This window comes from Podarcis muralis, chromosome 9 (genome assembly GCF_964188315.1).
Source record: "Podarcis muralis chromosome 9, rPodMur119.hap1.1, whole genome shotgun sequence".
Lineage (NCBI taxonomy): Eukaryota > Metazoa > Chordata > Lepidosauria > Squamata > Lacertidae > Podarcis > Podarcis muralis.
This window is the reverse complement of record NC_135663.1, coordinates 7958875-7982743: the sequence shown is the minus strand read 5'-3', so window position 1 is coordinate 7982743 and position 23869 is coordinate 7958875.

Here is a 23869-nt window from a genome sequence, read left to right as displayed (position 1 = left end):
ACACTGGAGCTGCATTGAAAATGAACTCTTGTAAATTAACCAGCCCAAGTAAATGCTGACAGGATCTTATCACTGTAATACACAATAAAGCCTCCATTATTAAAATTCTACTTAAAAATAAAAAGCATAGCGCAAGATAAGGCCGTTGTGAATGATCATTTAGCATTAATCCTAATGACAACCAGTTCCACTTTGCTGTTGAAGTTCCCGTCTGCCTGGGCTTTCATTTTGAAAGGACAACACACCTTAATCAATCACATTTACTCCCACTATAATTTAAATCCAGGGCTCTGTTATTTTGCTATAAATAGACTACCAGCAGCCATTTGTTTCTTCACCTCAGCTCTGCGGCCTTTGAAAGGATGTACACATAGGAGGGTTTATGAGTTGGGGACAATCACCAGCTGAAAAAAGATGGCAAATTTGAACCCTACTGTGGGATGAACCTCTTCCCCTCTTTGTAAAATCACAGTTGCCCTCAGGCAGGGTCTTGTGGTTGCACTGGTCACCCCAAAACAAGCATGCATCATGTGGGGAGAGCTATTTAAAGATCCAAGATAAGGGAAAACCAAACTACGAATCCTCCCATTTTACTAACCAGGTGGAGGAATTGGCTAATTTCAGCAGCACAAGCTGAAATTAGAAACATAGAAAACTGTCTTATACTAAGTCAAACAATAAGTCCATCTAGCACTGACTGGCAGCTGATCTTCAGGTTTTCAGACAGGGCTGTCTTGCAATTCTCCCTGGAGATACCGGGGGCTGAACCTAGATTCTTCTGCATGCAAAGCAGATGTTCTACCACTGAAGAGAAATATCCTTGCAGTTTTTTGACAGCTTTTGAATAGAGGTAGACACAGGCCCAAATATTCGCCTTCTATCAGTGTTTGTGCATTTTACTTTATGTTTAAAAGTTCCCCATTCACTATAATAGGGAATGTAAAAACAGCTACGCACACACCCCTTTGGCCAAAGCGGATGGAATTTGTAGGCAGATACATTGAGGAAATTTGTGGAGGGTTCCTTTAACATTTGATTTAAAACACACACACACAAATCAATAATTTTTTTCATTTTCTACCAGAATTGGGTGCAATTTGAAGGCATGGTGACCCCTTCTGAGGAGATGAAGCCCCCCCCCCATTTTTATTTTTATTTTAAATATCTATGGTGCTACTCCCAAAATAGAAGAATTTACCATTGGGCTGTGTGAAATAAAGATTATAGGTGGTGGGAGAAGAGCATGGAACCACAAGAAAGACTGGGGTGGAGAAATTGTCACCCCTAGCAAGGACCTGTATCCAACAAGAGTCATTTATGGAGAGGTTAGCAGCTGCCCCTCTGTGGGTTTGGGGGGGGGGGGAGGAATATAGCCTCACTGGGAGAGATAAATCTTTGTTTTGTTTTGTAGAGGGAAAATGATGGTGCAGAAAAAGACCCTGTTACTCCAAGGGTCATTGGTGGGGGTGAGATTCTGGCTCCCCATTGGTTTTGATGGTTATAGTGGTGTTCAGTCTATTGACATACATAGCAGAAACCACAGATCTACATGGAAAACAAACACAGATTCACTCCCTCCTCTAAATCACAGTGGTTGAAGTGCCCTGGAAGAATAGTTTACTGTCAACTAAAAGCTAGACCTGCCAGTCAAAAAGTAACAGTCCCCACTTCACCCACTTGCAACTCGAGCCCTGGGTGTTTTTCCCAGTTACCTTGGTTCTATTTCTTGGTGGTGGGAGTGGAGGCACTTCTTGGACAAACAAAGCCACAAAGTCATTCAGAAGCTTAAGATGCCTGCAATCCACCTGTATTATCCTAATGGTGTAATTTAACTCAGAAACATGGGAACATTCTCCAAATAATCTGTTTTGCCTTTTAATAGAGGATGCACTATGAGTCAATGCCAAGCCCTGCTATTCACCCTGGCTTTTAGAAATAAATAAATGCAATGTTTGGCTGCAGGGCATCTGAAGGAACTCCTTATTCCATATGTCTCTTAAAGGACCCCTGATAGTTAAGTCCAGTCGCAAACGACTGTGGGGTTGTGGTGCTCATCTCGCTTTACTAGCCAAGGGAGCCGACGTTTGTCCGCTGACAGTTTTTCCGGGTCATGTGGCCAGCATGCCTAAGCTGCTTCTGGTGAAACCAGAGCAGCGCACAGAAATGTCGTTTACCTTCCCGCTGGAGCAGTACCTATTTATCTACTTGCACTTTTTGGCATGCTTTTGAACTGCTAGGTTGGCAGGAGTTGGGACCAAGCAACAGGAGCTCACCCCGTGGCAGGGATTCGAACCGCCGACCTTCCGATTGGCAAGCCCTAGGCTCAGTGGTTTAGACCACAGTGCCACCCATGTCCCTATATGTCGCTTAACCTTGTTTTTGTTTTTTTTAGTTCTTATGGTGCAGCACTGCTCTCTGTACCACAACCTTCCAAGATGACATTTATGACAACGACGCTTATAGCTATTTTTGTGTAGTTCTCTTATTAAGGAAGCCAAAGAGGCATATTTAGCCAGCCTGCAGAAAGTCCTTGTTTCAAGGGACTCATTTGGCTGATTTTGCTGTGGCTGCTGCTCTGATTAAGTATATTACTGAGTTTGTTTGTTTCTGTAATTTCAATGTCTGCAGTTTTGTTTAGCATTATATGTCTTAACTTGCTTTGCTGTCACATGGACTTTTTGAATGAGTGGTGCAGAGATAGACTGATGAATGAATAGATGCTGGCGATCTTTTTCTGCTTCCAGTGTTTAATCCTACATTGTGCCCACAAATTCCTGCTGACTCACTGATCTGAGACATTTTGCATCATGTCTCTCAGATTAGTAGGAGCTTACTCCCACCACCAACAGGTGCTGCTTATCACCAATGACCAGAAATGCCGTTGCTTAAATCAGGGGTCGGCAGCTACTCACCAGTACCAGCAGGTCACATGACAGAGATATGGGCTGCACTCATGTGGCAGCTTATTCTGTTTTCCTGATGTTTCCTTAGCTGTTATTTTGCACATTATATTTGAGCTTTTACACAATGTAAAAGCCACTTGCGTGCTGAGGTCCCCAAGACACCCTTCCCAATAACTCACACATCACACATTATTTTTGTTTAAGGTTTTTGGCATAATTTTGGCCACAACTTTATTATCATACAAAATGTGAGTGGTTGCTTAGGCATTGGTTATGACTAGCTGTCCCCCCCGCCTTGGGGGACAGCGCTGACTCCCGTGAGTCAGCGTGTGGAGGAACAAGACCAGGGACAGCTGGGACTGCGACACAGACCCTCAGCTATTCCCTGCTTGCTCCTTGGGAACTTACACGGCCCGCACCCTGCTCCAAGGGTTTGGACGAAGGGATGGTAAGCCCCAGAATTCCTTTAACGGAATTCCCAGCAGCAGCAGCATTGGAGGGGTAGGCACAGCCAATCCATACCCCTCCACCAACCAATTTAACCAATGCCTAACCGCCAACCTTACAAGTTGTGACGATTTGCTACGTAGTAGGCAAAACCCAATTGGCACACACTAATCAGCCAAAAGGAAAAATTCCTACTAGGCCCCCGCACCAATGCGGACGACCCCATGACAGGCAATAGCAAGGTCAGAGCGAAGCCCAATCAAGGGAGGGCGGGCGGGAGATCCGGTGTCCACAGCGAAAGAGAAAGGAACAAGCTGTGGCCCTAGCTTAAATAATCTCTGATCCCACCCCTAAAATTGTCAACATCAATTTTACCCCAGCAACTCCATCCACCAATCTAGTTCGAGCCCTTGAGCCTAACTTGCCTGACAACCCAGAGGGTGTCTTGCTCGGCCCCATCCGCAACCCGTGCTCTCCTTTAGTGAGAACACGCTTTGCGTGCTGAGGTCCCCAAGACACCCTTCCCAATAACTCACACATCACACATTATTTTTGTTTAAGGTTTTTGGCATAATTTTGGCCACAACTTTATTATCATACAAAATGTGAGTGGTTGCTTAGGCATTGGTTATGACTAGCTGTCCCCCCCGCCTTGGGGGACAGCGCTGACTCCCGTGAGTCAGCGTGTGGAGGAACAAGACCAGGGACAGCTGGGACTGCGACACAGACCCTCAGCTATTCCCTGCTTGCTCCTTGGGAACTTACACGGCCCGCACCCTGCTCCAAGGGTTTGGACGAAGGGATGGTAAGCCCCAGAATTCCTTTAACGGAATTCCCAGCAGCAGCAGCATTGGAGGGGTAGGCACAGCCAATCCATACCCCTCCACCAACCAATTTAACCAATGCCTAACCGCCACAGAGCCTTAGCTCACCGCCAAACCACTCACAAATGCAACCCTTCCTTCAATCCCCAAGCAACCATAGCCAACCAGGTGTCGTTCCCTATAGGGGAAAGATTCACCCTACAGCTGGCAGCAGCCTTGAAGGTAATCACAGGGTGCAAAATCACGGAACCACCTGAAGCAAGAACCTATTATACTTTATTATTATTATTTTATTTTATTTATTCTGTATTTTATTTTATTTTACACTTCCTTATTAACATGCTTTCCGGCCTCTTTGGTGGTAGTTTGTCTAGGCATTGGTTCCCGACTAGCTGCACCTGACCTCAGCAGGGCAGCACTGACGACTGGGCCCCACCATATCGTCAGTACCAGCAACATTGTGGGGGAGCAATGAATCCCAAAGCAACCGCATCCAGCCAGGTGTCGTACCCCATAGGGGAAAGATGCACCCCCCATCTGCCCCAAAGAGGGGAACAGTCTTGAAGAAAATAGCAGGGTGTAATATCACAGAACCACCTAAAGCAAGGACCTATTTTATTTTATTTGTTATTTTATTTTATTTTATTTACTTTATTTAATTTATTTTATTTTCCACCGCCATATTGACATGCTTTCTGGCCTGCTCGGTGGTAGTTTGTCTAGGCATTGGTTCCCGACTAGCTGCACCTGACCTCAGCAGGGCAGCACTGACGACTGGGCCCCACCATATCGTCAGTACAAGTAAACAGCGTGGGGGAGCAATGAACCAGGATCAGACTCAAGCTCACCCCAAATGCTCCCAGGGACTCTTGCGTGGCCCTACCCCTCGAAAGGGGTTGACAAAAGCATGGCAAATCCTTGGTTTCCTTCAATGGAATATCTTTGCGCATTGGAGGGGACAGGTGCTCCAACCCCCCCTCCAGACCACCATGAACCAATGCCTTAAATTATTTTGAGTCCAGGGAGAGTTGCCATCAACTCAAACCAAGCACTCCTGCATGCAGGAATGCAAACTTATGCTGGAGGAAGATGGCAAATCATTCTCGCCTAGCTGTACCACCAGCACTGCGGGAGGACCTGCATAGGTCACACTCGACCGCACCAAAGGAAGGATCTCCTCCCAAAGCATTCCATCTGGACATCCAGTATATGTTCACATGGGCAGGAAGACTGAGATGGCGCCCCAGTCCAGACTTGTCAGCGCGCTTGCCAGCCCAGTGTACAATGCTGTGGCCCAAGTGTGCACCGCTGCTCCTATGAGAAAAGGAAATAACAGACAAGCATCAGCACAGACATCATTGTGACACTTCCTGATATAACCCTTGTCAGCGTCAGACTTCCAATGAACCGTATTCACAATCCTGTCTACTGACAGGCCCCCCAATGTGCAGCCGTTGCAGCAGCCCTATTCGGAAGGAATGAGGCGTGTTCAGTGGTAGGCAAGCTGCAGGCCGTAATAACTGGTGCACGACGTAAGCACATTAATGCCTGGCTAACAGGAACCCATTTTCATGCACTAGGAGCAGGCCAGCCCCCAGGGGAATGAAGAGCCAAATATTTCTGGTATCCATAACCAGGCAAAGGTCCTCCTCAGCTGTGAGGGGAAGCCTGATGGTGGCACTCCTGCCCACTAGGTCTGTTTTAGAGTTCCTAACTCTAATGACAAGCTCCAAAGCAGATAAGGAAAAGTCCTGAAGCAATAAGCCTCCAGACTCTCAGCCCCGTGCTGGCTCCAACAACCATTTCCCCAACCCTCAGTGCACCAAAATGCAATGGAATACTGAAAGGAGTCTCGCCTTGATCTTTTACCAGCAGACATGTTTTAACTTGTTGCAGATACTGCATAGGTAAAATTGACCGACTTCCTGCCCACTGTCCTATGAGGTTGGAGCCTATTCCAACCTTCCAAGGCCCTGCGCATTACAAACTTTATGCAAGGGTCTCTGAAAAATAAAGCTTCAGTATAACAGACATTGCAGCGGACTGAATTCTTATAGTTATAACAGCACGCCCAATCTGCAGCAGGTGAACCAAATACTGCAGGATCTGCTCAGAGGATGGGGGCCAGTTCATCTGAATAGCCGAGTACTGCCAGCTTAAGGCTAAGAAATCCATCCAGGCCTTCCCATAAGAGCTAAAGCAGAAGGGGAAATGGAAGCTGCTGTTCTCTGTAATTACTAATTGTTGTCAAAATGCCACAGGTGGTCTGGAAAAGTCTGGCAATAGCTGAGTGTCTGGAGCCCAGGATCTGAAGCGCTCCATCTGAAACTGGGATAGAGTGTCAGTGACATCATTAGAGGATCCCGTAATCAGGAGAGCAGAAAGATCAATATTAAACCTTAAGCGGTGCAGCTCAAAAGCGTGAGCGGAGGGGCGGAGACTCTGCTGGAACGTGAAGACTGTTTAGCCAAGACGCTCACCACTACCTGGTTATCAGACCAAAAGCAGATCCGATGGTCACTGAACTCCTCGGGCCACATGTGAACTGTTACTACAAGGGGAAAACTCAAAGTTAGGTCACATGATTGCCTCACCATACCGGGCTTGAGGCCATGGCTTTGCACACCAGCAGCCCCTGAAATAAAAAACCAAAGGGCAAAGATCCAGCAGCATCAGCATGAACCTGAAAAATCCCTGTGCAAGTATCCTGCCATGGCCAACTACTATTGCATACATTTAGGAATTGCAACCATTGCATGAGATCCCATTGCATGAGAAAGGTAAGGGGACCTCAACATTTAGGAATTGCAACCATTGCATGAGAAAGGTAAGGGGACCTCAGGCCGCAGGCAGCCTGGCCTAGTGGGAAGGGAAGGGGCGGCCTGGGGTAACCACTCTGCATGCAAGATTAATTAAGTGACCCAGCAAGATCGGATCTGATGAAGCATCACTTGCTACAGAGGAAGTATTACAAAATAACTTCCTTCAAGGCAGACAGCTTCTCCATAGGCAAGTGGTATATTTTAGCAACGATATCCAACTGGATCCCTAAATAAAATGGGAATATGGGCAAAAGGTCTTGAGGTATTGCTTGCCAGCTTCCAGCCCCCGCTTGGGCAGGGGGCATCTTGTGCTGCCATCATAATACGTAAATTTACAGGGCCGACGCTGGCCAGAACCCCTAAAAAAGTCCTGACAAAACTGTCGCCGAGCCAGCTTCCTTTTAAGACACACACTGTGCAATGCAAAAACACACTCCGTGCAGTGCTCACACAATCCATGCAATGCAACTATACTCCGTGCGATGCAACTACACACTCCGTTCAATGCAACTACACACTCAGTGCAATGCAAAAATGCACTCCGTGCAATGCAAAAACACACTCCATGCAATGCAACTCCACACTTCATGCAATGCAACTCCACACTCCGTTCAATGCAGCTGCACACTCCGTGCAATGCAAAAAACGCACTCCGTGCAATGCAACTACCCTTCATGCAATGCAACTACACACTCCGTGCAATGCACACACCCTCTGTTCAATGCAACTACACACTCCGTGCAATGCACTCTCTGTGCAATGCAAAAAAGAAAAAAAGAAAGAAAACAACAACAACAACACACACTCTCTGCAATGCCACTACACCCTCCGTGCAATGCACACACTCTCTGTGCAATACACTCACACTCCGTGCAATGCACACGCACCCTCTGTGCAATGCACACACACCCTCTGTGCAATGCACACAACCTCTGTGCAATGCAAATGCAAATCTCTCACGCAATGCAATGCAAATGCAGCCCGTGCATCGCTGTGCCCTGCAACGCACAGAGCAAACTGCAGTGCAGGCACACAAAGATGCTTTCTCCCGCTTGCATATTGCAAACGTGGCACCTGTTACATCCCTCGCAGTGAGGGAACCACCAAAAGGCCCTCGACACTGGACCTAAGTGTCCAGGTAGAGCAATGGGGGAGCATGCAGCTGTCCCATATAGGGACCAATCCTGCAACCTAGGCATTACCGGCACTATGCGCTGACCAGCTGAGCTATCCAGGATGATCCCTAAAGACCCAGGACAGCCTCACCCTGACCCCTGTAGAGGTCCAAGATGATGTCTGAATCATGATCCCTGCTCCTCTTTGCCCTCCTCCTGGATTGCAGCCTTCAAAGATGCTTCCTTCTGGAAGAAGGCACCTGGGGTGTCCGCAAGTCATCCCCTGCAGGAGAGGCAAGCTCTTGAGGCATTTGCAAAAGCCCAGTCATAGTCCGCAAAACTAAACAATGTAAGGAACCGGTGAAACCAATGCTTCATGGACCACATGGGGACACTATTCAGGCCGGAAACGCTTCCAGGCCATCGAATTCTAGGGCAAAGCCCTAGGATCACCTGCTAGGCCAGGCGTAAATGTTTCCAGTGAAATAGCAGAGTTGAGGCAGCCCACAGCTTGTCCAGGTACCCCTGATTGCCCTTTTAGAGGGAAGCATCCCTTCAAGAAACCCAAAGTTCTTTTATCACAAATAGGCCGAACTACCCAGCAACAGAATAGCCCAAAAGGAGCAGTTTGTTTTGTTTTGTTATAACAATGGCTAAGAGGGGGATATGAACCCTGTCTCCCAGGTCCTAGTCCTACACTTTAGCCACTAAACCACAATGGCTCGTCTCTAAAATGGCAGTCGCCACTATCAGGGCAAAACAAACTTAAAGAAAATAAACTTGTTCAGAAACAGCATAGTTCAAGAGCATATACAGAGTGCTCATAGTCATTGGAGGCACAGAGAGCCTCTGCCGCCCTCTGTCTGCCTCAGATATACATTAGCAGCAACTGAGCCTGCAAGCAGGTACATTCTTATAGAGAGGTCAGAGACTTAACAATTAACTGCTACCTGTAGCAGACTTAGGCTCGGAAGTTATGTGCAGGCCGAATAGGCCTCCATGCCTCTGCTCTTGAGAATCTTAGTCTCATAGCAATATTAAAGGAACTCAAAATAGTGCTCCCGCCCAAGGCTAGATTAAAATTTGGCCATCAGTGCTGCACACACTCAAATAAAGCCAACCTTCGGGGGGGGGGGTGCTATAAACGAAAGTGATTCCAGCTAAGCTGGAACAGCCCTGACTAGCCCCACAATTTACAACAGGAGAAATGGGGGAAACCTTTTTGCGAAAGAAAGGCAAGCCACAGATACAGGGAGAATCTTCCCACAGGGCAGGGTAAGGGGTGGGGTGGGAAATCGAACAGGAAAAAGGGGAATTAAATTATTTAAGGGACTAAAGAGGATTAAAAGAAGGGGGAAATTAAAAAAAAAAAAATGTAACCAGACAATGAGAAGTTTGCATCACTGTCCTCCAGACAGTCCAAGTGCTCCATGTGATCCGGTGTCCACAGCGAAAGAGAAAGGAACAAGCTGTGGCCCTAGCTTAAATAATCTCTGATCCCACCCCTAAAATTGTCAACATCAATTTTACCCCAGCAACTCCATCCACCAATCTAGTTCGAGCCCTTGAGCCTAACTTGCCTGACAACCCAGAGGGTGTCTTGCTCGGCCCCATCCGCAACCCGTGCTCTCCTTTAGTGAGAACACGCTTTCTGGAAAACCAACTGAATATAGTGCACGTTTAACACTCATTTCTATGTTATTTGATTCTGGAAAAACAAATCCATTTGGCACCCTCTCAGCCTGGAAAAGCATGGGAGTTTTATGTGGCAATTTTCCTGACTTTTTCAGAGCTTTGTGCCACAGCAGCTCACATGACAAGCCCTAACAGTGTGCATTGTGCTCCCTTCCCATTTCAAGGCTCAGACGACTTCTTCTTCTTCTTCTTCTTCTTCTTCTTCTTCTTCTTCTTCTTCCTGATGAGAAGTCATGGGGGATTTCAGCATAGAAAGTCATGCCAAAAAGGTAAAGCCTAGAACAACAGCAGAATGTAAAAAGACAGGAGGGATGACATGGAGGAATGACATGTGTGGGTAACATTTGCTGCAACCTGGTGGTGTCGTGGTCCTGGGGGAAGAACTGTGAGGGGAGAGGGGAGAGACTCCATCAGACATTGCCTCTTTCCACCTGCCTTGCCCCACCCTCTAGTCTCTGCTTCTCAATTTGTATTGTATTATTTTATGTACTGTAGCTTGTCATTGTTTTATTGATTATAGTTTAGAAATTATTTATTGTAACTGTTGAGTGGGTTTCTCCTTAACTTTTATAATCTGATATTATTATTTTGTACTATTCTAATAATTGTTGAATGTTACTTTGTTTGATGTAGGTTGCTTATTTTAAAGTTTTGTTTTATTATCACATTTTTGTATTGCATTAGATTGTTATAAGATGTACATTTTTTGTTTCTTCAGCTTGTAAACTGCCTTGAGTATTGTAAGATAGAAAGACGGTATAAAATAAAAAATGATGGTGATGATGGTTGAGATTTGATGGAATGGGTGTGTGCATCATGAAGGGAACATTAGAAAACCTTATAATCAGTTCCCTTATAACCTTATAATCAGTTCTCTCCCTGCGAGAAGTGAAACTACAGGAAACCAGGCATTGGGCCTTCTTGGTGGTGGCGCCCACCCTGTGAAACACCCTCCCATCAGATGTCAAGGAAATAAACAACTATATGGCTTTCAGAACACACCTAAAGGCAGCCCTGTTTAGGGAAGTTTTTAATGTTTGATGTTTTATCATGGTTTTAATATTCTGTTGGGAGCCGCACAGAGTGGCTGGGGAAACCCAGCCAGATGGGTGGGGTATAAATAAATTGTTGTTGTTGTTGTTGTCGTCATCACCACCACCACACAATAAACCCCACATGTGAATGCAGGCATAGACACTGGACCAGACACTGGTACAAACTCAGATGACATCTTCCCTCCTTTCATTCTCTCCCCCCCCTATTTTATTTCATAAAATTTATATACTGCTTGATTGTAAAAAAACAACAACCTCAAAGCAATTTACAAAAAACCCCACAATTAAAACATTCAGAAAAATTAATGTTGATAGTAAGTTAAAAACACATCAGCATTCTAGATACCTGGGTAGGCCTGTTTAGACAAAAAAAAAAATGTTTTCAACATGTGCTAAGAAGAGTACAGTGAAGGTGCTTTCCTGATATCAATAGGCAGGGAGTTCCAAAGTGCAGTGATGCCACACTAAGAGATCAATTTCTTACAAATATGTCCCCATGTTTATTCTAACATTAAGCCCCTTGTGCCTCTTGTGGACTGTGATTAGGGATTGGGGAGATTGGGTTTACTTTGAATTTTAATGTGCCACCCCAAATATAGATATGTCCATATTCCCCCAAATTCACCAAACATATGCAAAGCTGGCATTGCAGCATATTGTGCTTTCAGAAGATAAAAGGTAAAGGTACCCCTGCCCGTGCGGGCCAGTTGTGTCCGACTCTGGGGTTGCACGCCTATCTCGCTTAAGAGGCCGGGGGCCAGCGCTGTCCGAAGACACTTCCGGGTCACATGGCCAGCGTGACAAGCTGCATCTGGCGAGCCAGCACCAGCGCAGCGCACGGAAACGCCGTTTACCTTCCCGCTAGTAAGCGGTCCCTATTTATCTACTTGCACTTAGGGGTGCTTTCGAACTGCTAGGTGGGCAGGAGCTGGGACCGAAAGGCGGGAGCTCACCCCATCGCAGGGATTCGAACTGCCGACCTGACGATCGGCAAGTCCTAGGCGCTGAGGTTTTACCCACAGCGTCACCCGCATCCCGATTTTCAGAAGCTACCACTGTACATAAGATGAATTAGGCTTTCTTTAGCCAATAAATCCCTCTAAACAAATTTGACTTCTATTAAAATGCCACCCAACAAGTCCCTGGTTTTGGTATGTGATCCCAGAGGCTTCCACTGACTGCAGCCCTATGTGCAAATAAAGATTTCCAAGTGAAATAAAGGGTTTCTAAATGAAACGGCAAAGAAAAGTGTTTGTTTTGGGGGGTGGGGTGGAATAATCACAACAGAAATATGTGCAAGGGAATTGTCAGGCAGATGTCGCAATAGCTGTGCAAGTAAGGTGTAAAGCTGAAAAGAACACAAGGCAACGGGAATTAAAGGTTGTGCGTGCAAACAAGTGCATAAGTGCTCAATCAGTACCTCCTGTAGATGAGAAATCAAGAAATTTCAGATTTGTTTTTAGAGGACGGGAAGGCAATACAAACTGGAAGGATGCTCCAGAAAGGGAGGCATACTTACATCCAATCAAAGGATTGATAGATAGCATCCCATTTGACAAGCAAATTGCATGCTATCTTGTCATAGAAATATGCAAGTGAAATGCGGCACATTGGCACGTACTGATTCAGCCGACACATGCAAGGAGCAAGAAAATTTGCCTTGAGGACAAATATGTCAACTCTGCAAGAGCCCTGCTGAATTGGAACCTCTTCGTACAAGCATCCCGTTTTCCACAGTGGCCAGTTAGAAGCCAATTAGAAGCCCCTGGGAAGCCCACAAGCAATACTTGAGGACAAAAGCCTTCTCTTCCTGTTGTTCCCCAGCAGCTCGTACTCACAGGCACACTGTGTCCATAAGGTGGGCATCATGGCCAATCTCAGCTTTGACAGATATTGTCACCACCATATTGCAGGATGGGAGAGAGGTTAAGCAGTGGGCCCTCTAGATTTGGAAGAAGCAGATTGTTCAAACTGAGATTTCTTTCACACTTTCTCTTACCTTTATGAGTTCTCCATGAAATGGGAAGAATGGTGGTTTGGGTGCTCAAAGAAAGAATCTAAGTTTTGAAAGCTCTGGAGCAAATTATATAAAGAGCAGGAAACATGGCCAAGATTGAAAATGGGATGAATTACAGGCGTCCCAACCACTTATGCGTGGTCACCTCACATACAGTGCTGGGAAGTAAATAAAAAAATTGATTCAAACCTGAAAATGGTGCGAGGGAGCTGGAAAGTCCTCATGACTTGCAAGGAGACCTTCCCCAGAGCCTGAAGACAATGTCTGTGAGGGCAGATGAAGCCCCGAAGAGACCAAAGGCACAGTGTGGCTTTGTTTAGGCTGCTCAGCCTCCTCCCCACCTAGATGGATGAAGAGAAGGCAGTTTCCTCCTTTCCTATGCTGATGGTTCCCCAGGTAATTGCAACTTTCAATATAGCAAAACAGAAAAAAGGAGGGTGGCATATGAAATAGCTCTTGATTTTGTGAGTTGTATGTGGGTGAAAGCACCAAAAGTGGATACGTACCTTGAACTCAGCCCCAAAATTATAATCATAGAAACACGTGCTTGGCATAGTTAAATTGTACATGATAAATAATGCTGTATGGTTCCCAAAGATACGGTGGGTTCAAGTACCAAGAAAGTTAAACTTTCGCCTGGCAGGGGTGGGAAAAACATATTATGTAATGTCCACTCTAAAGACAGTTGGTAAGCTGTTGGTTGAGAAACAGGAGCTGTGCTTGTTGAGATTTTGGGCTGCAATGATCAAGGTCTGTAAGAAAAAAGGGGGCGCATCAGTGCAAATTAAATCGTTATTGAAAGCAGTGCTTCCTTTAGAAAATTAAATATAACTTCTAGCTCTCTTCAGCTTACACAGTTGGCCTATGAAACCTGTTATCACCAAGTAAAGGCAGAGATATATAATCTCCAACAATAGCCCATTTCTTTATCATCTCATTTGTCAATTTTAGAGATGAAGGATCCCCACGGCGCAATAGAAATTCATCTAAATCGACCTCGTTGATGAATTGGGAGCTTTTCATGTAGTTTTATGCTAATCATTTCTCTCCACCAAACAGAATCTGTTGATGACAGTTTTCACATTGTTGAGGATCAGCGTGAAAAGCCATGGAAAGGTGGAATTGAATAAACCTGCTGTTCCTCTCACAGTGGTACTTTAATCACCTCCCTGCAAGCAGTTTGCTAAAACTGGGCTGGGGGTTTAAGAGGGGAAGAAAGAGATGGGTAATATTGACCCATGCTTTGAGGTAAAAACAGCTTGTCCTTGACCCACACATCACTGCGCCCCTTGCAGAACTCTTGAGGTAAGTAGGAACTTGGATGGGAAGTCAATGTGTCAACACCATTGCTGAGGTCTGGATAACAGACTTGAGGAGCTGAAGGATAGCACACTGATGGCAGACAACTGAAAGACCAAAGAACAATGTACCTGCACAGGAGATCATTTGTAAGGAAGCAGTTTGTAACATTGCAAAATGGAATTAGTGATCAAAGGGCATGAAGGTTAAGGCTGTAGCCTTAAGCTACCAAGATATTAGCTGCACACACACTGTGAATTTAAAGCACATTAATTCCTCCAAGGAATCTTGGGAACTGTGATTAGTTACAGCTGCTCAGAATTGCAGCTCTGTGAAGACTAAACTACAGTTCCCAGGAATCTGGGGGGGAGTCATGTGCTTCAAATGTATTGGGGTGTGTGTGTGGAGAGACGGCTGTAACTACTCATTCTTTCCTCCATACAATTAGCAAGGGGTTGCATGTCATAATGTAACCGGAGCTGCAAAATCGATTCCATGCGTTTCCCTCAGACACCGATTCTGGGCCAGAGGAGCAAGAACAGCAGTTGTAGACTTCAGAACACACTGAGGTGACTGTGGAAGATACAGCGTGCAGAACAATTCCTGCCATTCCCCAGAGGAGGAAGAGATATTTGGTGGTGGTAAGTGACTCTGTACTGAGGACAGAGGCACAGTGTGCTGAAGTAACAGGATGGTGCGTTGTCATCCAGATGCAAAGATTCGCAATGTGACAGAGAAGTTGTCAAGTCTTATAATGCCTACTGACCGCCCAACCCCTCCCTTCTGATTCATGTGTGTACAAACGATACTGCCAGGCACAGCCTTCTGATGTATGGCAAGGGACTGTAAGACTGTGTAGGAAGTTGAAGCACCTTGGGACACAGGTGGTCTTTTCATCATTCCTTCCTGTTGAAGGTCATGGCTTTGAAGTGAGAGGAATATACTTGAAGTAAACCACTGGCTACACAGGTGATTTTTCAGAAAAGGGTGCTTTAGTTGAGATTTCTGCATTGCAGGGGGTTGGTCTAGATCAGCCTGTGGGTCCCCAGATGTTGTTGAACTACAACTCCCATCACCCCTAGCTAGCAAGGCCAGAGCTCAGGGATGATGGGAGTTGTAGTCCAATGACATCTGGGGACCCACAGGTTGAGAAACGCTAGTCTAGATGACCCTTGGGTACCTTCCAGTTCTATGATTCTGTAACGTACTTCTGCTTCTAGAGGCTTTTTAGTCAACAGTTTTTGACAAGTGTGGCAAGAGCAGCACTTTCTAGCTGGGTTAAATGTTGGACACCTGTTATTTGCAGGGATAAAATGCTGGCTTGCCGCATGGATCCCACCCCCATTTCCTACCTGTAAGCTGCTTCCAGTTGCTTCCACCTCACCCGAAGTTCCCAATACATATGTAAAGAGAAAAAATGCAGCTGAACAGTGTCTAGGGATTCAAGGATATGGAGGCAGATTTTTCTGCAGAGAAGCCATCACCGTAATTCACAGTTCAATGCTTTCTACTGATCACATTGATTGGTTCTTCCACTGAAACTTCCTATTTCACATCGCATTCTATATTTTTGATCACAATGTGCATTGGCTTCTGCAGATTCATTCTTATAACTGAGCCCTCCTGGTTAATTAATGTTCCTAGATGGCTTCTCAGGAAACCTCAGCTCATTTCTTTCTTTCCCAAGTTCTGTCCATTAATGAAAACACACTCAGTGTGTGTGTGTAGCAAAAGAGCTAAATGGATAAATAATGAATGCATATGGCGGCCATTATTTAGGAACATAGGGAGCTGTCAGGCCACTGGCTCATCTAGCTCACTATTGTCAACCCAAACACTGGTTGCAGCTCTCTGGGTTTCAGATAGGGGACACACCTTGGCCGAACCAGAAACATCAAAGATTGAACCTAAGATCTTTTGCCACTGAGCTTCAGGCTCTCTTTTTGCAACCTGCAGTAAGCTGTGAAAGCTTGCCCCCACTACAGTATGGTAACCACATCGCTGGGAACTGAAATTGCAAATGGTGCATTTTTTCCCCCTGGTCTTCAGCAGCTATGCAGCTGGCAGAATTTCAACCAGTGATTCTTTTTCTCAAGCCTGGGTCTCTGAAAAGGGTTACTACTAGCCAACTCTCTGATTCCACCGAGGTTTGCAGAAGAGTCCTTTAAGAATCTGAACTGGAAGCAATGGTGTTTTAACTTGCTCCTAAATTATCTAGATTGAGGGAGAGGGAGTTGGAATGCTGATAACTGTAGCTCTGGGAAGAGGAAAAGGTGTATGATAACATCTCCCAGCACCCTTAACAAACTACAGCTCCCAGAATTCTTTGTCACAAGTAGTACCATACTGCTGTGAATATGACCAAAGTCTTTTTTGGTCTACTCCTCAAAGTTCTGCAGACAAATCCAAACTTTAAAGTACTTCAGTTATTTTGCCAGCAAGTCCAGCAGGGATTCCACCCCACTCCTGTCCTTCATATCATCTACAAATTAATTGATGCTAGCTTAAAATATCCAACTATTATCAAGCCTTTTAGATTCTTATGTGTGCACCCTAGACTAATCTAATAAACACCTCATTTAATCCATTCATGGCCCATATTCCTAATTAACTATCTTTTTACGTATTCAGGCCCTTCAGAAATCTCCTTTTAAAAATAAATAAAGCTGTATCGGCATTGTCGTTTTCTAAGTTTATTGAGAGACACTGCTAGTCAATGGGGACAAGGTGGACCGGTGGTCTGAAACAGTATAACACAACTTTCTTTGTAAGTTTAGTAGTTTTTGTTTCTTAAAATGTCATCGGTTGAAATCCAGGGCCCCCCCTCTCACACACGTAACCTCAACTTGTGTATGTCCTATCAGGGTCAAATGGAACAAATCATGCAAATAGTTAAAGTGAACAAACGTTCTTTAATTGGAACCACAATTATACTAAACGATAAGAGCAATTGCCCAAATAGAACTAAGCACATCAGTAATTGATTTAACACATGAACAATGCAATCGTCTCCCTGTGTCCAAAGAGACAATTAGAAAATTCTATGCTTGCAAACTTTGTAGCCAGTCCAAACTTTTTCTTGAACACCCCATGGTGCCAGATACTTCAGAGTTACTTCACTGCGAACCGCTTTAGTCCCCGAGTGGCAGGAAAACCACAGCAAATGACAATGTTATAATCTGCTGTTTTTGCAGGATATAGTCCTGCAATCACAATTCTACTAAAGAATACCAAAATCACACAAACCGAATCTCCATCCCTTTGCTACCTATCTGTACACGTACAGGATTCTGGTTTAGTTATTTATTCTTACCCTGCCTTCACCACAGGAGCGCCGACTCCTGAGGTATGAGCCTTTTTGGCTCCCCCATTATTTTCCCCTCCCCATGTCCGAAAAAACCAGGGGGCAGAGGAGGCCAAGTACAGAGTCAAGTGCTGTGTGGTTTCAGTGGCTGGCTCCTTCTTCTCCTCCCACCCCAGAGGGATGGTGGGTCAAAGCAGCAGACATCCTCAGCTAAAGCTTCTGGATAGGAACAGTCCATGAAACAGCCATATCTGCTTGCTCAATGTTCCTTCCCAGTTCCTAAGCTGTTTTATTTATTACTCCACCAGCTGGAGGGATGAGGCAGTAAAATATGAAATGTGCATTTCCTTGTAATGTTGTTATTCTCAGAGCCATTTGTTCATTAACTGTAAATGGCACAGAGAGAGAAGAGAGAGAGGGAGAGAGAGAGAGAGAGATGCCCAAGGTGGACCTACTAGGAAGAACAGGCTAGGGCTACATTTGGATATTCAAAGACCGGTGGGGCCCTTTGTCAAAGTTATTACTCAATCTGATTGCAAGTGCCAGGAGAGAAAGTGTATGAATGCTAATGAGGAGGGATCCATCTATCCATCATTCCAATAGGGTACTCAATCACCCCAAGAGAAGGTAGTATGTGTCCCTGGAATGTGCTTTCTCCTATTCATCAGACACCTGTATTGACTTGTGACAAAGGAAAGAGAGTTTCTTTTCTTCTCTCAATAAACTTGCATTGCATTTTTAAAACAGCAGTCAGCGATTCAAAAGCTGGGCTCCCCGCAGACTGCACTGACGAGGAACGAAGACCCCACCACCCTTAACCTCATGCTGGTACTACAGACAGCCCATCGGGATGCTAGTCCTTGGCAAGCAATCTGGGTTGTGGTAGGACATCTGAAATTATCACGAGAGGGAATGTGTTTTCTGGTTTTCAGCTCGTCAATGCCATACCTTGGACTAAGCTGTGGAAAAGAAGGAGTGCAGCTCATTGGCTGAGCATCTTCTTTGCACATAGGAAATCCCAGATTCAAATCCTACTGGCATCTCCAACTAGGACTGGAAATGTCTCCTGTCTAAAATGTTAGAAACTTCATGGTGTTTGGGTTATTCCTGGGTGCAGCTGGCTTAAACTGGTTCTCTTATCTCTTCTGGATTTCACTTTCTCTTTCTATCTCTTTTCCTTCTGTTGTGGTGTTCTGTACACAGTATGCTTAGTGTTAAGGTTTAGACTTATTATAAGTTATTGTAAGTTTAAGTTAAGTCTGATGCAACTGGATTTCTTATGGACAGTGCCAATCTTGAATGTACTGGATTTATGACCATTATGCTCATTTGCCTTCAGTAGCAGTAAAGGTCTGCTGGATAAAATACAATTGCCTCTGGTCTATGTTTTGGGGAATCCTGCAGCGTGTTTAAGTTTTTACTCTGCTAACTATACATTGGAATCTACTGTGGATCAATATTGAGTAGAATTTCAGTGACATAGACAACAGCAATCTAAATGGACTAGTGGTCTGACTCTGTAAAAGGCACCTCCCTGTGGTTATATCATTGGTGCAGACTTCTAGAAGGTCTTGGAGAACATCTAGAACTATCTAAAGATCTAGAACGTCTAAAGCTCCCTACCCTCTGCCAAAGTAGGAGTCAGGAGCAAGTCCGCAACAGCTCACAAGGTGTCAATGAAGTTAACTCTTTATTCAAGGAAATAAAACAGCTCAGGCCTAGTGGTCACATCAACTCTTCCCAGTATATCTTGTCCTAATGAGGCAGTTGCAACAACTGAAGGGTTAAAAAAAACCTATTTCTTATGTACAATGTGATATCTGGATTTTCTTCTGAAGACCTTACTTCGAAAGAAAAGAATAGATCTCTGGCCAAGGTTTGTTTTAAGCATAACGAAAGTGAAAAATGATGTGCTCTGGATGGGAAAGCAGCACAAAGCATGACTTAATCAATAAGTTGCCAATAGATTTTGCACAGGTATGTATGTGTGTTGGGAAAACAGCCAGTGTTGTAACTATAAGCTCTGTTGGTATCCTGCTTTTTTCATTCTTTCTCACAGTTCAGCCTTACAATACGGACACATTTTTCATGGGAAGCCTTATGCTTGGCTTCGGTGAGGTTGTGAAATAAGGATGTGGTTCCAAGGAAACAAGGAACTAAAAGACCCACCCAAAACTTCCCAAAGACTTCCCACTGCCACTTCCCACTGCCAGATTTATGTATAAGCTAAACAATTTATAGCTTAGGGCCCCACTCTCTTGGGGGCCCCAAAAAAATTAAAGGAAAAAAACTGGGTGTACATTTCCAAAATATAAGATAAAAAACAAATAAAATTAAACCTACATACAAATAAAATTAAACCCATGCTGTGTAGGTTACTATAATGTAAGTGTAGGTTCCTATAATGTAAGTAAGTAATGATAGTCTGCTCCCTAAAATATCACGGGTTTGCTCATTTCTATATATAGGGTGCCTACATTCTGTATGGACTGGTTGAATGGCAACATGTGCAAATGGCTTTAAATACCTATTAGGTCCATAAATTACCATATAGCATATATTCAACACAGAAAACAGCGGCAATTTGTTGTTGACAAAGGACAGCTGGACATATAAAGGGTCCCATTACCTTCAGTAGCTTAGGGCCTCATCAAACCTAAATCCGGCCATGCCAAAGAGAGTAACCATAGCTCAGTGGTATATAGCACACGGGCTGGGGAACCTCACAGTACACTTACTGTAACTGTTGTGGAACTGAGGAACTTCCTGCCACTTAAGACTCGCCAGATCCTACATAATAGCGTGTGCCCAAAATAAATTTTAATTGTTCATGTTTTCTAAATAAGTACCTAGCATTTAAGGATCAGTTAGTAGCAAATTAATATCTTTAGCAAGATAGATAGACAGAGCGTTCCTAAAATCTTTTTAAGAATCTATTTGAGTGGTTAATGATTAAGTTTTTATCAGCCCTTCTGGAAAGGCTGTATTATATATTTAGAGGATAATTTTCACACTGCAGGTGTGACACACCCACCCTAGAAATATTAATTGGCTGCCTTTATAATCATATAGTAATGTAGAAGCAGAAATGATTGATCTAACAGCGGGTTTGCTTTGAAACTGTGTGTTAAATGCTCAGGTGCTGCTAATTACATATCCCTGCATTTCATCTTCAGAAATGACCAAGGCAAGATAAGGGAAAGTGAATATAACCAAGTCATTGATATCAGGTGAAGATGAGATTATCAAATCTGGAAATGAAAGCCTGCTAAAAACAGGGTGGGTGGATGAAGCAGCATAGATAACACAGCAGCCTTTCCCCAATGATGCGCCTTCCAGATGTTTTTGGATTACATCAGGCATAGGCAAACTCAGCCCTCCAGATGTTTTGGGAGTACAACTCCCATCATCCCTAGCTAACAGGACCTGTGGTCAGGGGTGATGGGAGTTGTAGTCCCAAAACATCTGGAGGGTTGAGTTTGCCTATGCCTGGATTACATCAGCTCCAGCCTGCATAGCCAATGGCCAGGGAGTTTTAAACCCCCAAAAAACCATACTGCACTAGATATTGTGAGAAACTGGAGTGGTGCAATGATTTATCTAGAGGAACTGCAAACCCGGCTTAAAATAAGGTGAGCGCTTTCCTGCTAAGTGCATCCATTTCAGAGCCTCCTCGGCACTAGAGTCTGGATGCAGTGTTTGACTGACAGCAAATGGCAGGATTGCTGGGGTTAGCGGCTGTATATGATGCGAGAGACAAAGGACACAGCCCTTATCTGTAGTTCTGAGATCAGCTCTGGGGAGACCCGGTTCAAGAAGGAAGTTGACAGGTTGGAATGACTTCGGGGAGAAGCTGCCAAGATGATGAAGCATCTACAAGACAAATCTTACAAAGATCCGGATACGCTCACTGTAGGAGAAAGGCGATTAAGGAAGGACGTGCTGAGAGTTTTCAAACAAAGGGACCTCAGGGTAGTGATGGGAGAACCAGCTCATTTCTGGTCCATGCCACTTCTGCATTTGTTCACCTCTAGGTCCCTAGGGGTTCCACATTCATCGCTAACTGAACAACGTTTCTCCGCAAAAACGCACATTTATTCGCATAACAGATTTTTAAACTGCTTCACAGTCAAATGCTATCAAAGCAGTGTGCAATCAGATAAAGTGAGATAAGATATGGAAGATACGTACACTTAAAAAGAAACCATTTCTTCCAATTGTGCAGTTAATCTAAACACATGCTCATAATGGATACTCCATAAGCTAGATGGAGCCCCAGTTGACGTAGCATCAAGACAAGTTAAGCAGCCAGGCAATGAGAGGGTACGTAATACAGGTTTATTTAATTATTTGACTTAAGCAAGAGCTCAGGCTAATAAGGGCGCAGTGTAAGGCCGCTTTGCCCTGGGAGCCAAATCCTGCAGTGGAAATTTATCTATAAAAAGAATACTTGAGAAATTGGGAATCACAGAATTGCAGAGTTGGACGGGACCTTGAGGGTCTTCTAATGCAGCCCCCTGCAATAGCTTATTAGGAGCTAAGTCCTACAGGTAGGAACCCTAGGCCTGTAGAAGCCTAGTTTTCTGTCCCCTCCTAGCTGAGGCTTGAGTGGCCATAGGAAACTAGGCTGACCACCAATTTTGGAGAAAGGGTAAAAAGAAAACTCCCGATAGAGAGAGTTTCACACAATGCAGATCTAGCCAGTAGAAGAGACAGCTTAGTGTCCCCTTTAGAAAACAAGCTCAGTTTTCTGAGGTTAAAAGGGTTAGGCATTTGTCGGGGGGGGGGGGGGGGGGGGAGCTGAAAGTTTCAGCACTCAGTTCAGCTTAAAACTAGCTAAAAGCTAATCTAGCACATGTAAGTTACAATTTTATAGGGCAACCTGTGCCTTTAGTTGTGTGTTGTGTCTTTTCATTAATCCTTTTCATTTTTGATTATTTAAAACAATTGGATTGGGGGGAAATTACCGGTACTTGCAAAAATTGTATATTAAGAGAAATTCACACTAAAAATCTGTATTAGGGGAAAGTGTACATAAACATGCATTTATTATTGAATATAACACACAAAACTGCATTCTGTTTTGTTTTTTTTAATGATATTTATTAAAGTTTAACAATTACAAAAAAAGAAAAGCAAACAATAAAAAAGTTACAATACTTCAAAGATAAAAGAAAATACAGTAAAAAAAAAGTACAACAAAGCAATAAAAAAGAAAAAAGAAAAACATTTAAAAACAAAAACATTTTTAAAAAACACATCCGGTATTTTCATATCTTTATCTTTCATTTACTTGTTTCCTCACACCTCCCTTTTTTGTATTCTAATTCAATTAGCTATTTCAGCAAGTCCTTTCCCTCTTTCTCAAATTTTGTTCTATAATTTATCTTAACGCAATTTGACCTTAAATTTTACGCTTTGACCCATTAACAATCCATTTTTACTTAATTCTTTATAACCTTTCTGCTAAGACCATGTAAGTTCATTCCAGCATCCTTCTAACATTCATTAATTTTACAATATTTCTGTAAATATACTTTGAATTTTTTTCCAATCTTCTTCCACCGACTCTTCTCCCTGGTCTCGGATTCTGCCAGTCATTTCCGCCAGTTCCATGTAGTCCATCAGCTTCATCTGCCATTCTTCCCGGGTAGGTAGATCTTGTGTCTTCCAGTGCTTTGCGATGAGTATTCTTGCTGCTGTTGTAGCATACATAAAAAAAGTTCTATCCTTCTTTAGCACCAATTGGCCGACCATGCCCAGGAGAAAGGCCTCTGGTTTCTTCAGGAAGGTATATTTAAATACCTTTTTCATTTCATTATAGATCATCTCCCAGAAGTTCTTAATCCTTGGGCATGTCTACCAAAGGTGAAAGAATGTACCTTCAGTCTCCTTACATTTACAACATTTATTATCAGGCAAATGGTAAATTTTTGCAAGCTTGACTGGTGTTATGTACCACCTATAGATCATTTTCATTATATTCTCTCTTAAGGCATTACATGCCGTAAACTTCATACCTGTGGTCCATAACTGTTCCCAGTCAGCCATCATAATGTTATGTCCAACATCTTGTGCCCATTTAATCATAGCAGACTTCACCGTTTCATCCTGAGTATTCCATTTCAACAGCAAGTTATACATTCTTGACAAACAGAAAGCTAAATTAATCGTGAATAACGTAGTTACGGAAGAATTTAAGATTGAGAAAGGAACATGACAAGGTTGCCCAATTTCTCCATTGCTTTTTATATCGGTACTGGAGGTTTTGTTAAATATGATTAGAAAGGACCAATTGGTAAAAGGTATACAAGTGGGAGCTAAACAGTACAAACTGAAAGCATTTGCAGATGATTTGGTATTGACTTTACAGGAGCCAGAATCTAGT